The sequence below is a fragment of the Falco naumanni genome, chromosome Z, assembly GCF_017639655.2.
Source record: "Falco naumanni isolate bFalNau1 chromosome Z, bFalNau1.pat, whole genome shotgun sequence".
Taxonomy (NCBI): Eukaryota; Metazoa; Chordata; class Aves; order Falconiformes; family Falconidae; genus Falco; species Falco naumanni.
The window spans coordinates 10,959,194-10,974,824 of NC_054080.1; positions in this window are offsets into that span (position 1 = coordinate 10,959,194).

Sequence of the window (15,631 nt, forward strand, 5' to 3'; positions counted from 1 at the left end):
GGTTCCAGTGCTTGGTTACCCTCACAGTGAAAAACTGTTTCTTGATCTGAGGGGACCTCCTGTGTTCCAGGTTTTGCCCATTGCCTCTTTCCCTGTCATTGGGCACCACTGAAAAGAACCAGGCTCCATTCTCGTTGCACCCTCCCTTCAGCAATTGAATCCCACACTAACAAGAACTTCTTCCCAGGTCCCAGGCTGTTCGTAACAGAGCTGCTCTGTGGGGCTCCATGGAGGTAATGAGGCTGCAAAGTGTGCCACATGTCCCTATTCTGGAGAGTAATGATTGTTAACTCGTATCGCAGCTAGCATAGAGAAATTGTGATTGCTAATAAAATAAAAAGCAGACATATGCACCATCTACCAGATTACGAAAATAAAGCAGACCTAAAATTGCCCTTCAAATTCACTTGAATATTATAGCGAATTGACAAATGTACCCGAAATACTTGATGGATAAAACATTATTTTAGCTATTCCTGTATGCACATAAAAGGAGAAAACCTTAATATTTGTACACTCTCTGTCTTTGGTTTGTGTAAGTAATTTCTTAAACTGTAATGATTGTTCATGATATTTGCTTACCTGTTGGTAGGAGAAGGGAAAGGCAAGTCAATTGGATATTTTATTTTGTGCCTCTCTGTTCTCATGTTCCTTTGCAATAATTATGAATTTTTTCCGCCTTTGGGTGTCTTGATTGCCAGGAATAACAGTACAATAATCTAACTGTTAAGAACTGTTAGGATTAATAGCCTTTCTCAGCACTAGAAGCCAAAGAAGCTGAAGCCTTAGGCTGGAAACCATGAACTTTAACCTAGACACTGCTCTAGAAAGGGAGCAACTTAAACATTAATAGCTAGAGTAGACAAAGCCTATAGGTTGTGGTACATGAACTGTAACAACTATATTACAATGTGCCAAAAAGCTAACCACAGAACCTGCTGAAACTCATCTGAGAGGATGTGGAAGAGGATATAGAACCACTGTACATTGTATAAAATGACCGCTTAGCAGCTGCTTAGTAACAGAATAGCAATCAAGTCAAATCAGTACAAAGCAAGATGACCCCAGACCTTAATATTACTATTGGTCCAAACTATCACTAGAGGTGGGGAACTTAGATTGTAAGGGTAAAATTGCCCAGGGATTTCTTTCTTTGGAGTCCTTCCTTGGAGGCACCCAGCTTGAGCTGTAGCGCTATTAATGAATGAAAAGTACTTTGACAGACAAATCTACCCTTCAGCTTAATGACTCAGTGGAAACCTAAAGTTGAACCCTGTCATGGTGACTGGCATACATCATTTCCATACAATAATAATCCTTATCTCACAATATTTGCAGCTTCCCAGCTGTGTGCAAAATGTATGGTAAGTAAAAGTCTTGACACAGTATAAGCCAACCAGTGCACACTGAACTATGGGATTTGCTTTCACAGTCAAACTCTATATTCTCGTAAGTAAAAGCGTTACTATCACAGCAGAAAGCATGAAACCAACACCAGTTACATCCAGGCTTTTTTGTAGCATGCAAGTTCTTTGACACAGGTTTGATTTTTTTCTAACCCCTCTTTTAATAAAATAAAAAAAAAATCATCACAATGTATTTTCTTGATAGCAGTTATGTCTATAATTTTATTTCTTTTTTAATCTGTGACTTGATAATAAAACTTACATTACAACAGAAAGGTTTCTGCTATGACCTAGCAGGTAGCAAGATTTTGCACATTGAAAGATAATCAAAAAGGAGAAGAAAAATAAAATACACAGCATAGAGGAGAACAAACCTATTTAAAGCAAAATATTCTAAGAATGCTTGAAACATGAACAAAAATCCAGATTAAGGAAGTGATAGTAGGAATGGAAAAGTATCTTGTAAAGAACAACTGGCAGAAAATGAATGGTCTGCAAGTGGGATGGAATCTGTAAGGACAACATTATCATTCAGCAGTCGACCTTCTCACACTATGTGGGATAGCTGTGCCAGTGTTAGTGTGCATCCTCGCACAGCAGTGACAGCTTCCTCTCTTGGTTATTCAGTCTTGTGCACTATCAGACAATGGCAGTGCAGACACATCCAAACAAGCACAAATTAAGTATGTATCAGGATACTCTTTTATCCTCAAAAATTGCAACCCATATGTAACCCAACAAATTGATGCAACAACAGAGACAGAGACTTTCTTACATATTTCTTGCAATAGAAAACTCCAATTTCATTGTTCATCTTTGGATTTTGGCCCTTACTTAATTTAAGGGCATACTAAAATCTGGCACTGAGTGCAGGAATATTGGGAGTTCTCAGTGGAGCAGATGGGCACACATTCCTATGCACAAATTTAGTTTACACTAATAAGCAAACAAAAGGGACACAAATGGTCTAAAGTGAAGTTTTTAAGAAATAATGTTTAAGATCAAATAGAAATACTTCCTCTTTTTAAATAATGTAGTGGAAACAATTAATTATGTATTTGTCTACTTTACATGGCCTGGCTGAGAAAACCTGGTTTTGTAATTCCTTGTTTGATACATAAAAATAATGTGAAAGGCAAAATTTCTAGACACAATAATTATCTAAACAATAATTTGAAAGGAAAATGTCATAGAGGAAGAAATGGAAATAAAGAAATTCAAAGTTGTTTTTGTTTTTTTTTTTAATAATGTACTGCACATGATTGAACCTGTTGGATATTAGTTTCATATGCATGCACATAAAACTTCTACTATTTTATGTCTATTTTAAAATATGCTGAGCATATTTTTATACATTCCTTTAGTTTCTCATTCCTTGATTTGTCTTGGTTTTAAACAAAAAGATAATGTCACAGCCCTTGGTTTTCTGAAGAAAACTAACATTCAGGAACATTCACCTAAGGAAGGATATCTAAAAATGTTAATAAAATCTACATTTGCCATGTCGTGTTATGCGGGACTCCTGTTACATTAAGGATTATGTATGAGTTTATACATCTCTCTGTGGAAAATAAAATCCTGGACCTGCAAATTCTTTAGCCATTGCTGTTATAGGTTTTTGGATCGTTTTGTTGTTTTTTTTTTTCCGTTTCATGAGCAAACTATGCATTACTAAACTCCTCTAATGTAAGTCAAAATTAGGCAATATGGCCTAAAACTGTACACTTAGTCTATTAGCATAAGAAGTGTGAGCAGGATTATATGATATTTGAATATAGGACTTTGTATTATGTTTAATTAATGTTGGGAATATTTTGCTTGAAATTGTTGACTGTTGCTGACTGGTGTGAAGAACGAGAGACAGCTCACAGAGATGGACCGAGGCAAAACGTAGCCTGCAGCAAGGGCTTGTGAGACCAAGCACTTACTAACATGGAGATCCTTGCATCTGTCAGCATGGTTTCATGCTGAATTTGGGTGAGTCTGAGAAGTAATTTGAAATTGTTTCCTCAAAGGAAGTGGCTTTATCTTGGAAGGAATAAACAGTGTAATTAATGGGTTTTCAGCTCTGGCATTGGTTATTATTATGTTAATTGAAAGCCCCTTATAGTTCTTTAGTCAAAAGTTCCATTTATAATAGGAATATTAATTTAAAGAGAGTAAATGTCTCAGAAAATGTACCTGGAAATAGCACTTTGTCTAAAACAACAAACAATTATTTTCAGTAAGCAGTCTTTAGACACTCATCTAATTCATCTAGCTCTTCTTCCAGTCCTGGAGAAGAATGACAGCTACAAAGTCTTTTTTTCTTTGAGTTAACTCTCTGCCAATGATGAGGTAACAGGATTGTTGTTGGACAGAATTATTCCTCCTGTAAAATTCCCTTCCCTTCCCTTCCCTTCCCTTCCCTCCCTTTTCTTCCCCTTTCCTTCCTTCATTTCAAATCTTGTTCCCTCCAAGTACTTTGCTGTATATCCAAGAGTCTTTTGTGTACAGCAAGGTTCTTGAGGTAGTGACAGTCTCACATGTCCTTGAATTTGAGCATTATATCCTTATAGCATTGGCAAAATAATTTTTGCTTGGCTAGATACCGGTTAATTTTAGTGTACCCAGTATCTCTTAAAAGGGTAAAATAACAAGGAAAATAAAGTCTTTATCTGTAGAAAATAGTTCCCTGCATGCTTTTGCACTTTTCTTTTTTAATTCTCCATATTTTCTTTTCTATTCCTTATCTGTACTAGCCCACCTTAAGATACAGACCCTTAGTTTGATGGCAATGTAAAATTTTATTGAATAATTAGGGGATCTGAGCTGCTGTTGTCAAATAGCTTAACAATTTAATTGGAAGACTCAGAGTAGCAGTATAAAAGAAGTTCAAGTGAATTCAACTTTATATCATCAGTGTATTGACCAGCATTGCTTCAATTCACTGATTCGTTGTTGGCTTTTAAACCAGAGTTGGACCACTAATCTATCAGTGTGACAGATGAAATCAAGGAAGATCAAATTAATAAATCTTTCCCACAAGCTTCACAGGACTAGGTGCTTACCAGCTTGAGCAGAATTAGTTCTTCAGGTGTTTACTATCTTGTCTCTAATATTGATTTCAATATTGATCCTTAACAGAGACATAACTATGTTTTGTCCAAAGTGTTCTGCAGCTCAGAGAGAAAAAATATCATCAGACATATTTCTCCCCAAGCATTACGTGTTTACTTTTAGAAACAAGAACCAGAAAGGCTTCAGGATCAATGAAATCAGTGATGATATGAGCTGCTTTATCCAGACTGTTCAGCTGCAACTGGGATGGTTGTGCTATGTAAAAGCCCACAGACTTGCTGATACTATGAAGAAAATCAAAGGTTAAGATAAAAAAATGAATTGTTGTAAGGAAAGAGATAAAATACTGAAGAACAGAGATCAATTCCTATGATCTGTGTGGGTTTTTTTCTTTTAGTCCTAGCATATGTACACTGTCTACACTGTGGGTTTGTATTTCTTTAGATGGTGATATTTATAAGGTTGTCCACAGAAAAGCATTAGTAACAAATATGTTATGCAAAAATAATAATTTAGCTGTGGATTACAGTGGTTTCACACAATGATTTATTTGTCTTATTTTAACACCAGGGAGTTATAAATTGCCTTGCTTGAAGTGGTGTTGTATATGATCAGGTGTCTACAAAGGTAGATTCAGTATTTGTTCTTGGGAGACATTTGTGCATCATGATAGGGATTTTTTTGACTTTATAAAGCTGTCACTTGAAATAAACTGAGATACCATACGAACAACAGGTGTATAATAGCTCACTAATGTATGCATAAGATTGCAGAGAAAAACTTTCCACCTTTAAGGCAAATCTCAGTAAATGCCACAGATGCAAAATAGTTGCAGCAGGCGGTCAGTTGCTACAACACCATGACTCCAGGGCGCAGTGAAGATGAATGGAGCCCTCTGTGTTTTTTCAGTTCACAGTTAAGGAGTCACCCAAGTAAGACATTTGTATTAAAAAACACTGGTGTTAAAAGTATCTCTAAAACTCTTTGTGTGAGTTGCCTAACAATTCATAATGATCTTTCTAATACTTTTATGTAACTGAAAACATAGCTTTGTGTGTGGCATAGAGCTGCTGCTCTGAGAGGACCCATCTGAATCATTGGTACATTGTTCAGCTACTGAATTATCTCTGCTGTTTAAATTATACATTTTACATTTCCTCCAAGGACGTCAAACTTCAGGTTTTAGCTCTATCTGTTAGAAGGATGTTGATGAACTCTGATAAGTTTTCAGTTCCTTTTTTCATTCTGGTTTATGACCAACTCCTCAAGAATTTCAGTTTCAAGATATCAAGATCTTGTAGGCTTTTTCTAATCTTTTAACTACCCCCTCTTTTTAGCCATCACTTCTTTCTATTCTCAACCTTGGACTAGACACCTTGTATAAATTGTCACATTATCATACAGGATACAGGCAGAATTATTTTGCTATTCCTACTTAAATTTTTTTGTGCTTGTGCCACACTCTCATGTTTTCCTTCTCACCACAAAGTCATCTTTGGAGACTACATCTGAACTCACTGAGCACCAGGGAATCCCAGCTCTTTTTAGAGCTACTACTTCTCTAGAGAGAGTCCCCCTTGCTTAAGGCATGCAATCCTGCCTCCTGCATATGATTTTGCTGTTGTTGTTCTCTTTGCTGTGTTTTCAAAGCGGTGTGGATCACTTCTTGCTTCCTCATAGTCTAACATCTTCTGAGTCTTGGTATCACCTTTACATTATAATGTCACATTTAGCTCCTGTGTTGTATGAAGTGTGGCCGAGTGCCAGCCTCTGCAGAACCCTGTTGGGTATCTACCTGCTCACCCACTTACATGTGCAATGTCAGTGCAGTATTTGAGTGGACTAATCTACAAGCTCTATGTTATGTGTACCAAACTCTCAGAAAGAAAAAATTACGGACAACAAACCACATTCCCTGTTAAATGCCCGATTACTGATAAAGACTGACTAGTAATGAATACTGCCTGGCTACCAGTATAGAATCAAATAGGATTATACACTAAATGGCTAAATTAGTGTTGTGATTTGGGGCGGGGGCGGGGGGGGGGGGGGGGGGGGGGGAGGTTAAGACTTTTTTCTCCTTCCCCCTCCTCTCCCTACCCCTCTTTCCAATGAAATATGGAGTCAAAGTCTCTCATTTAGTTAAATTTGATAGAGCTAGTGAGAGCAGAGGATAGACAGACATACTCAGTGAGATAGCTCACCTATTTTCACATGGAGTGGACTTTTTCCTTTTTCTATAAAGGATACCTTTTTCTATAACACTAGAAGACATGGTCAATTGGAGAGGAAAAAGTGTTTCACTGATGACATTGCACACTTGGTATATTGTGTTAGCGAGGCAATGGGTGTAAGGCATAGTATGTCAATGTGTCAACCTCAGTAGAACTGTGAGAAGGGTTTTTGATCAAAATCTTAACATTAATCTCTATTTTTAAGCATTGAGTAAATGTAAAGGCATAATACTTCATAATTTTTCCTAAATTTAAAAAAGGAATTAAGATTATTCTGTGGGGTTCATTCTGTTTTGTTTTGGTTTTTAACTACTATTTCTGCATGACAAAAGAATAGAGAGAAAAGATCCTTTTGAAAGAGCAGAAAGCCAATATACAATTGTTTTTCAATAAGTGTAACCAACTAAAACATATATGTCAGCTCAGGAGCTGCTTAACTAAATTTTGACTTCTTCACAGTGGATCATAGTCACGTATAGTCAAAACTTAGGTGACTCATCCATCTACAGATCTGCAGAAGATGAGGATGCAACATATCTTACCTTTGTGAGATAAAGCCAATTTGCCACAGTGGTAAAGGTTTTCAGAGTCTATTAGTAGGTCATGATGATTGTCATAATGATGATGACAGGAAAGACATTTTTTTTTTTTCTACAGCCCAAAAACCACTGGTTCAACCTCTTTTAGAAAGATCTAAGCTGAAAATGGGCATTTCCCTCAGTGCCTCCCCCAGACAGTATTATGTGTTATCCGTTGTGGCAAGGCAAGCAGAGGGAGAAGTCATACTGAGAGTGACAGCAGTCACACTGACAGTAACAAAGCAGGAACCCTGCTGGCACCAGAGGCCACTTTTTCTTGACTCACAGCACTGAGAGCTCAGATTCGCAGCCAGAGGAGCAGGCACAGCTAGCACTTCAGAAAGCACTATGAGACAAAAGAAAGAAGTCAGGCATTGCCTTGGGATAGCTCAGTGAGAGCTCCACCAGAAATCTCTAGTAAGCTAACTCACCTGCAGCTGATAACTAGACATCAGCTCCAGCTGTATCTCCCAGAACAAATCGAATGCAGTTCAAAAGCAAGTTTTTGATGAGCTGGTAATGCTGCCCTCAAAGACTTTCTTCCTTACTTATTTTAGACGTCATCTTAGAGATACAAGTTCTTAACTGCCTCTATTTTTTTTTTCCCCTGGAGGAAAACCCTAAGTCCACTGCAGACTCCCATGGTGTTTGGAATGCATTAATCCTCACCAGAAAACATATCTGTTAGCTGAGCTCAAGTGTAAAGCTCTTTTACATAGTAGTACCATTAACCTTAGCCCCTGAAACCCTGGACGTTGCAGATCTTTTCCCCTTATTGCCAACTAAATGCTATTTTTCTGAGTATACCAAAAGCAAAATTTCATTCTCAAGTGCAGGCATCATCATTGTCAGCAAAAGCTTTGCCATTGTACCTGAGGTCATAAATTAATCCTTCAAGAAGGGCCTGCTAATCAATTGCCTAAGAAGTATATAAAAAAAAAAAAATAGAATGCTTTTGCTTTCCATTAGGAAACAAAATTTTTCATTAGCTGCTATCAGTAGGAAATATCAAGGGGTTGGCCTCTGTGACACTGCACTCAGTGAAAAAGCAGGATGCATTTTTCAAGCTGATTTTAATCCACATTAAGGTAACTCAGCAGGAACCCACCTCGAGTTTTACACCAATGTCCCTGTCCTACCTCTAAACTGATTAGCTATTCACCTCGATAATTTGCATGCACTTTGAGACAAAAATGTTTGTTTAATGATGTATACAAGCACACACATGAAAGAATAGCTAAATAATAAATGATCCCAGTAAGACTTATAAGTCTTGGAAAGAGTCAAAACATGATAAGCATTGGAGGCTTAAAGATGTGATTACAGCATGTTACCAGCTTTGTGCAGTGAACATAGAGCACATACAATATGCACCATTAGAAATACAAGTCGATGCATACAGGGTAATACTCTCATTTGCATTGCACCTAATGCAGCTATACAAACAGATTAAATTGTATAGACAGAGCTCGTTGAGGTTTTGCTTTTTATTTATTTTTAAGTTTTATCAGCAAGTTCATTATTGTTTTGGGCTGATGTGTGATAGCCATAGTGCTGCACTCGACATGTTTAGACTTGGTCTGTCAGCTGTATTCTGTACTTGAAAGTGTTTCATTTATGTTCCTTTGTCATCACATTTGATCTTGTCAGTGATTAAGCTTAGGAACTGGAGAAATAGCTTACTGGAGTATTAGTACATCTTTCTGCAAATTCTCATGATGAAATAGTATGTTCTTGTGCTTGTGGCTGATCCTAGCAAAGAGGACATTTTTGAAGAGTAGTCTGAGTAAATAACCATGCAACAACATTACCACGTCCTGGTGAAATTGTTACTGAAATCTCGGAATGAAGAACTTATCGACACCAATGTGATGTAGCTAAGCAGACACTTCTTTATTAACGGCCGGGTGCGTGAGTGAGTCCTCTCACGATCAACGCACACCAGGTCTCAAAATCAAACACCATATATAATACTTATCATACATACTCATTAAGTATTCATGCATAATCATAACATTTCCCCAAAATCATTAACATATTCTCCTCCCATATCCGATTCTGCGCAATAAAGCTTAGAAAGGTCCAGAAATGGGTCTGGGGTACGATTTGGGTAGGTGGTATATGAGTCGGTGGTCGCGATCTCCCCCTGCCGGAATTACCTTTTACTGAAGTTCACGGTTTCTTGGCAGGCAACTACAAGCTGTTCCAGTCGACTCTCCCCAGTTTCCATTAATCTCATATTCTGACATTTCAATACACCTCTACATACAGAAGACTGGTCAAATACAAAGAAACCTTTCAAACCCTGAAGTTATTACCTAAGTTTTAACAATGGTTCGAGCCCCTTCTTCTAGCCGTGGTACGGGATGTACAGAGGATCTCATAGCAGCTTTTTCTGTGCAACTGTAAGTTTCATTTAAAATTTTTCTTATCCTTCTATATTTTAATTTTATAAAATGATTTTATAAAATCAATTAATCTATCAAATAAAGTCAATCAATCTTAACTTATTAACAAATCGATAACAAAATTGCAGCTTTAACAGTCAATGACTGGAAGTGGACTGTGAATTCCCTGCACAACATTGAATATGGGCTAGTTTTCCTAACAACCATAGCTACAGGTCATGCAAATTTGGATACATCTCTGAGCATCACTGAAAATTAAAATCTAGATAATATAATCAGAAAGTTTGTCTTGCTTCCTTTTAGGTGACTTAAGAAAAACTTATTTACCTTCTTGTTTATTTCCTCTCATATTCCCTGTCCCATTGCATCATATATTGTAAGTATCACAACAACTACCAGAAGTACCATAGCAAGAGCAAGGTATAAATATACTTAATTGCACCTATAATTCTGTGGATACATATATGATCTCCTGTAGTCTATTCCACACTGAATTAATGTATGATTCTATATTAAATTATAATTTTGATATTTTGTTGTTACATTACATTTTTATAACTTGTCCAAGACTTTGCATGTTAGCATAAATAGCTGTTCCAGAAACAAAATAAAACATACAAAATCCTTCAACTTCACATTTGCCAAAGCTGCTTCTTAGCTGGTGGTTGAAAATTCAACATGATTAACAACATGCTGCATGCACTGAATCAGTCATGGACATTACAGGGTGCCATCTAGAGACACATTAGATTTCTGGAACACTATAAAATGTGAATATTCAATCACTGTCATACAGATGGTATCTTGCTCATTATGCATTCTGCTATATTTACATGTGATATTTAATATTCTGTGATAAACCTGTTTGTTATTCATTGTCTTTTGATGCTGAAAATCTAAGTGAAAGAAAACCTGTGGATAACTAGATCTGTAGCTCTAGTCTCATATCATCTTTGTCTCCTCATATCTGTCTTGTAGAAATTATTATTTCACATGGTCATCTTGTTAGGTATTCAGCTGTGTTCTGCAGTGGAACATCAAATATGCATTTCCTATGTCAAAAGAAACACTCCTGAGCTTAAATGCTTCTCAAGATGCTCCTCCCATGTCTCCACAGGGGCACTGCCTGACTACATGCGAGTGACACTTCTGAGGGTGCAGCTGCATGCTAGTCAGCTGCGATGTTGCTGCTACCACAAGTGATAGCAGTGTCCCATATGGGATGCCCTACTCCGGTGAATCTCAGTGGTGCTGAACCAGCCGATGTGACAGAGTTAAATATGTACACATACACACACAAACAAAAGGCCCCTCTTCTGTGACTGATCTCCAGAGTTAGTGTAATTCATAAAAATACCCAGAATCTTTAATGGTATGTTTGCGCAAGGGGAGAAGAGATGCTCAGATGTTAAACAGATGCTTGGACCCAAATACTAGCGGTGTTTGTGTGTATATGTGTTCAAGTGCTGAATGTGCTGTAGGAATGCTTGTGTATGAGATATACACAGCTGCAAAGGCTTTGGTCAGCAACCAAAACAAGCAGATTGACCTGTGGGCTAAATGAGTAATCTGGAGCATCTGTGTGTGTGTGTGTGTGTGTGTGTTTGCAAACCTACAAATGCGCTTTGCCAGACAAAAGAACACTTGTTTTGATTGACTTTTCTCTTGTTTAATGCCTGGGCCATGCTAAGATGCATTTCTATCCATGAATCTCTATTCATGCAATCCTTTGGAATAAGTCCTATTGGAAAAATGATGTTGTGCTCTTTCATAACATTACAAACATTTATTTCAGGGATACGTAGGGTAGGTACATACTTTCCTATCAATTTCATCTGCCGTACTGGTATTGCTGCTTATTTTACAAATACAGTTTAGTTTCTTTCCCAACTCCTCGATCAAATTTCATGAGTTATTCCCACAGACACCCCAAAGGTGAAGATTTTAAATGCTCATTTATTTAAGCACAAATGTGAGGAATAAACCGTCAGTGTTTGCCTTTCAAAAACTATTTTTTGGATCACTTTTGCTTTTTGGTTTATTAGATTTTGTCCTAGGGCTCGGGGGTCCTGACAAGCTTCAAAAATACTTGTGCCAGGTTACTAGCAAGTGCTGAAGTTTCGGTGGTCAGAGGGAGTATGACTTCGAACACTTGGGTTAGGACTATAGAGGGTACAGGTGGTGGTGTATTAATCAAGTATGTCAAGACAAACAGGTTTTGTCCTGGCCAATTCCATTTAAAGGCATGGTCCAGATGTCTGAAACACTTCTGAGACAGTGGTGTTGTCTGTATCCCTTTGGAGCTGCAGCCTGCAGTCAGATATGTGTCCTGCAAACATCGGTGCTGTAGGTCCACACCATTTCTTTAGAGAGTAAAGAACATCTTGCTTGCTCATTTGGAGATTTTCCTCTACAAGAGCATCCCTGCAGAAAACTAGTTGCATCAGAGGCTTTTTTATATTTTCTGTTCTTAAAAATTGTCTTCTGTGTTGCCACAAACTAACCGTGCACTCTTTTTCCAGTCCATTTGTATCTGTGGAAACAGTTTCATGTACCTGCATGGCTAACAGTACATTTTGAATACTTACCTGGGCATGGTCCTATCCATTTTTGAAAGCAAAAACCTGAAAGTAGTACTGCATGGTACTTTGAAAAGGGAAACGGAGCAAATATCTGTCTGGCTTCATCTTCTTATTTCGAAATTAACATTCAGTAAATATTCAGTATAAATTTAACTCTCTATAGGACCATGCTGGCTCTCAGGGAAAGCTTTCACACACTTCATAAGCACTGGTAGAAATCTGCCATTTGTACAGGTGTGAGCCACAGAACAAGTGATAATATGAATTGCCACTATGTTGTCGATTTGTTAAAGAGTTGAGATCAATTGATTTTATTGGTTTGATTACCTGATTTTATAGAGTTATTTTATAGAATAGAAATATAGGAAGATAAAAAATATGTTGAAGAAAGTTATGATTATTTAGTAAAAGTAGTTGTGAGACCCTTTATACATTTTGTACTAAGGCCAGAAGAATGGGTTGGAATCATTGTTGAAGCTTAAGTAAATCTAACTAGTCTTTTGTATAAAGAAAGTATATTGAGATGTCAGAATGTAGGATTAATGGGAACTGGGGAGAGTCGACTGGAACAGCTTGTAGTTACCTGCCAAGAAACCGTGAACTTTAGTAAAAGGTAATTCCGGCAGGGGGAGATCGCGACCACCGACTCATATACCACCTACCCAAATCGTACCCCAGACCCATTTCTAGACCTTTCTAAGCTCTACTGCGCAGAATCGGATATAGGAGGAGAATATGTTAATGATTTACGGGAAATATCATGGTTATGTATGAATAGTTAATGAATATGTATGAATAAGTTCTATATATGGTGTCTGATTTTGAGACCTGGCGTGCGTTGATCGTGAGAGGACTCGCTCACGCACCCGGCCGTCAATAAAGAAGTGTCTGCTTATCTACATCACATTGGTGTTGATAAGTTCTTCATTCCGAGATTTCGGTAACAGTTTTGGCGACCCAGATGGGACCTCGCTGAAGGAGACCGGAGGAGTCGGGGACCTGATTGGTTCCAGCCGGCACCGAGGATTTCTCGGGGATACCCATCGATCCCCGATCCGTAAGGCTCTTCGCGACGTTCCCTGGATATTTGGTAAGACACTTCTTTTTTTCTAATTGTAGTAAGTGGGTGAGAGTCCCACTAAAGTAAGTAAGTAAGTGCACTAGAGAAAGTGGGGGGGAGTCCCACTATAATAAGTGTATGGTAAGGAGTGGGTTAGAGTCCCACCAGTGGGTTGGAGTCCCACTGAGTAAGTCTGCCTGTCAGACGTGGTGAAAGAGCTGTGCAGGGTAGGACTAGGAGTCTGCCTGTCAGACGCAGTGAAAGACCTGCGCAGGGTAAGACTAGGAGTCTGCCTGTCAGACGCGGCGAAAGCTGCGCAGGGTTGGACTAAAAGGATCCTTGTGGAAGTGGAAGCCTAGGCGTCTGCCTGTAAGACATAAGCAAAAGCTATTGCTGGGTTGGACAAAAGTGGAAACAAGAGAAACTATATGCTATAGTGTTCTCTAAGGTAGTGCCTCTAACAAAAAGTTAGAAGAAGTTTTTGTGTTTGTGGTTTTGTGTTTGTGTATTAAGAAGAAAATTAAGAAGTGTATAATATTGTGTTTTATATCTTTGTTTAAAGTAACAATTGTGGAAAAGTGTGAGTGTGGCTGTAAGGGTGAGACGTGCAATTGAGCACGAAAGCGAGTGTGGAGTGTGGATCCGCGGATTGGAGTGACAGAGTTGAATAATTGTGTATTGTACTGTGAGTAATTATACCATGGCAACTAAGTTAACTAGGTTGTTTAAAAGTAAAAGCATGGGTAATCTTGCTGTAAGTGACAAAATCCCGAAAAATTCTTTGTTGGGTTGTTTATTGGCACATTGGGGAAATTTACAGGATAATCTGCAAAAGAGTCAGATGATTGAGTATTGTAATAATTTGAGTATTGTAATAATTGGTGGCCTTTGTATATACTGGATGATCAGGAAAAGTGGCCCACGAATGGGACACTGAATTATAACACTATTTTGCAGTTAATGTTGTATTGTAAAAGAGAAGGGAAATGGAATAAAATGCCAGATGTGGATTTGTTTTTTTTTATTTAAGACAAAGAAAGGATTGGCAGGATGAATGTAAGCTAACTATTAGAGATAATTTGGTAATGGCTATAACTTTTGATAATAAGAAAGTGGAAAAAAAAAATGTTGTTTACATTGTGAGGTTGGGAGTGGATACAGGAGTGACATTTTTTTATTAAATACCTGTAAAGGAAAAAATGGAACAAAACCAGGCCATTCCTGCAACCCCTGGATTTGAAATTTGGAAATAAAATAATTATACATGAATTTTTGTATGTACCAGAATGTCCAATACCCTTTTTAGGAAGAGATTTGTTATCTAAATTAAATGCACAAATTGTTTTTGATGAAGGAGAATTCTTTTTGAAGATACCCGAGTCAAAAACGGGAGAAGTTTTGATGATATAAGAAAAGGTAAAGGAACAAGAAATTCCACCGGAGGTGGACTTGGCAGTGATCCCTACTGTATGGGAGACAGATATTCTTGGCAAATCGAAACTAGCAGAACCTGTTAAAATAGATTTGAAGGAAGGTGTAGGAACAGTGAGAATTAAACAATATCTAATCAAATCAGAAGTGAGACAAGAATTGAAGAAATTGATTGATAAATTTTTTGAGTATAAAATTTTGGAAGAATGTGAATCTGAGTATAATACTCCTATTTTACCAGTCAGAAAACCCTCGGGTGAATATAGGCTGGTGCAAGACTTGAGAGCAGTAAATCAAATAGTTAAGGACATTTATCCTGTAGTAGCAAACCCTTATACACTGTTAACAGCGTTAAGGGAGACTTATCAGTGGTTTACAGTGCTTGATTTAAAAGATGCTTTGTTTTGTATACCTTTGGAAAAGGGAAGCAGAAAACGGTTTGCTTTTGAATGGGAAAATCCTCAAACCGGGCGAAGGATGCAGCTGACATGGACTAGATTAGCCCAAGGGTTTAAAAACAGTCCAACTATTTTTGGAAATCAATTAGCTAAAGAACTTGAAATCTGGAAACAGGATAAATCAAGACCTGGGCATTTACTCCTACAGTATGTGGATGACATACTGATTGCTACAGAAGAAAGACTTACCTGTATACAGGTGACTATTGACCTCTTGAATTTCCTGGGACTAAATGGGTACAAGGTATCCAGGAAGAAAGCCCAGATAGCCTGCCAGACTGTGATATATCTGGGCTTTGAGATTTCAAAAGGACAACGACAATTAGGAAAAGATCGCAAAGAAGCTATTTGTGGTATACCTGAGCCGAGAAATATTCATGAACTCAGAGCATTTTGGGGAACGACTGGGTGGTG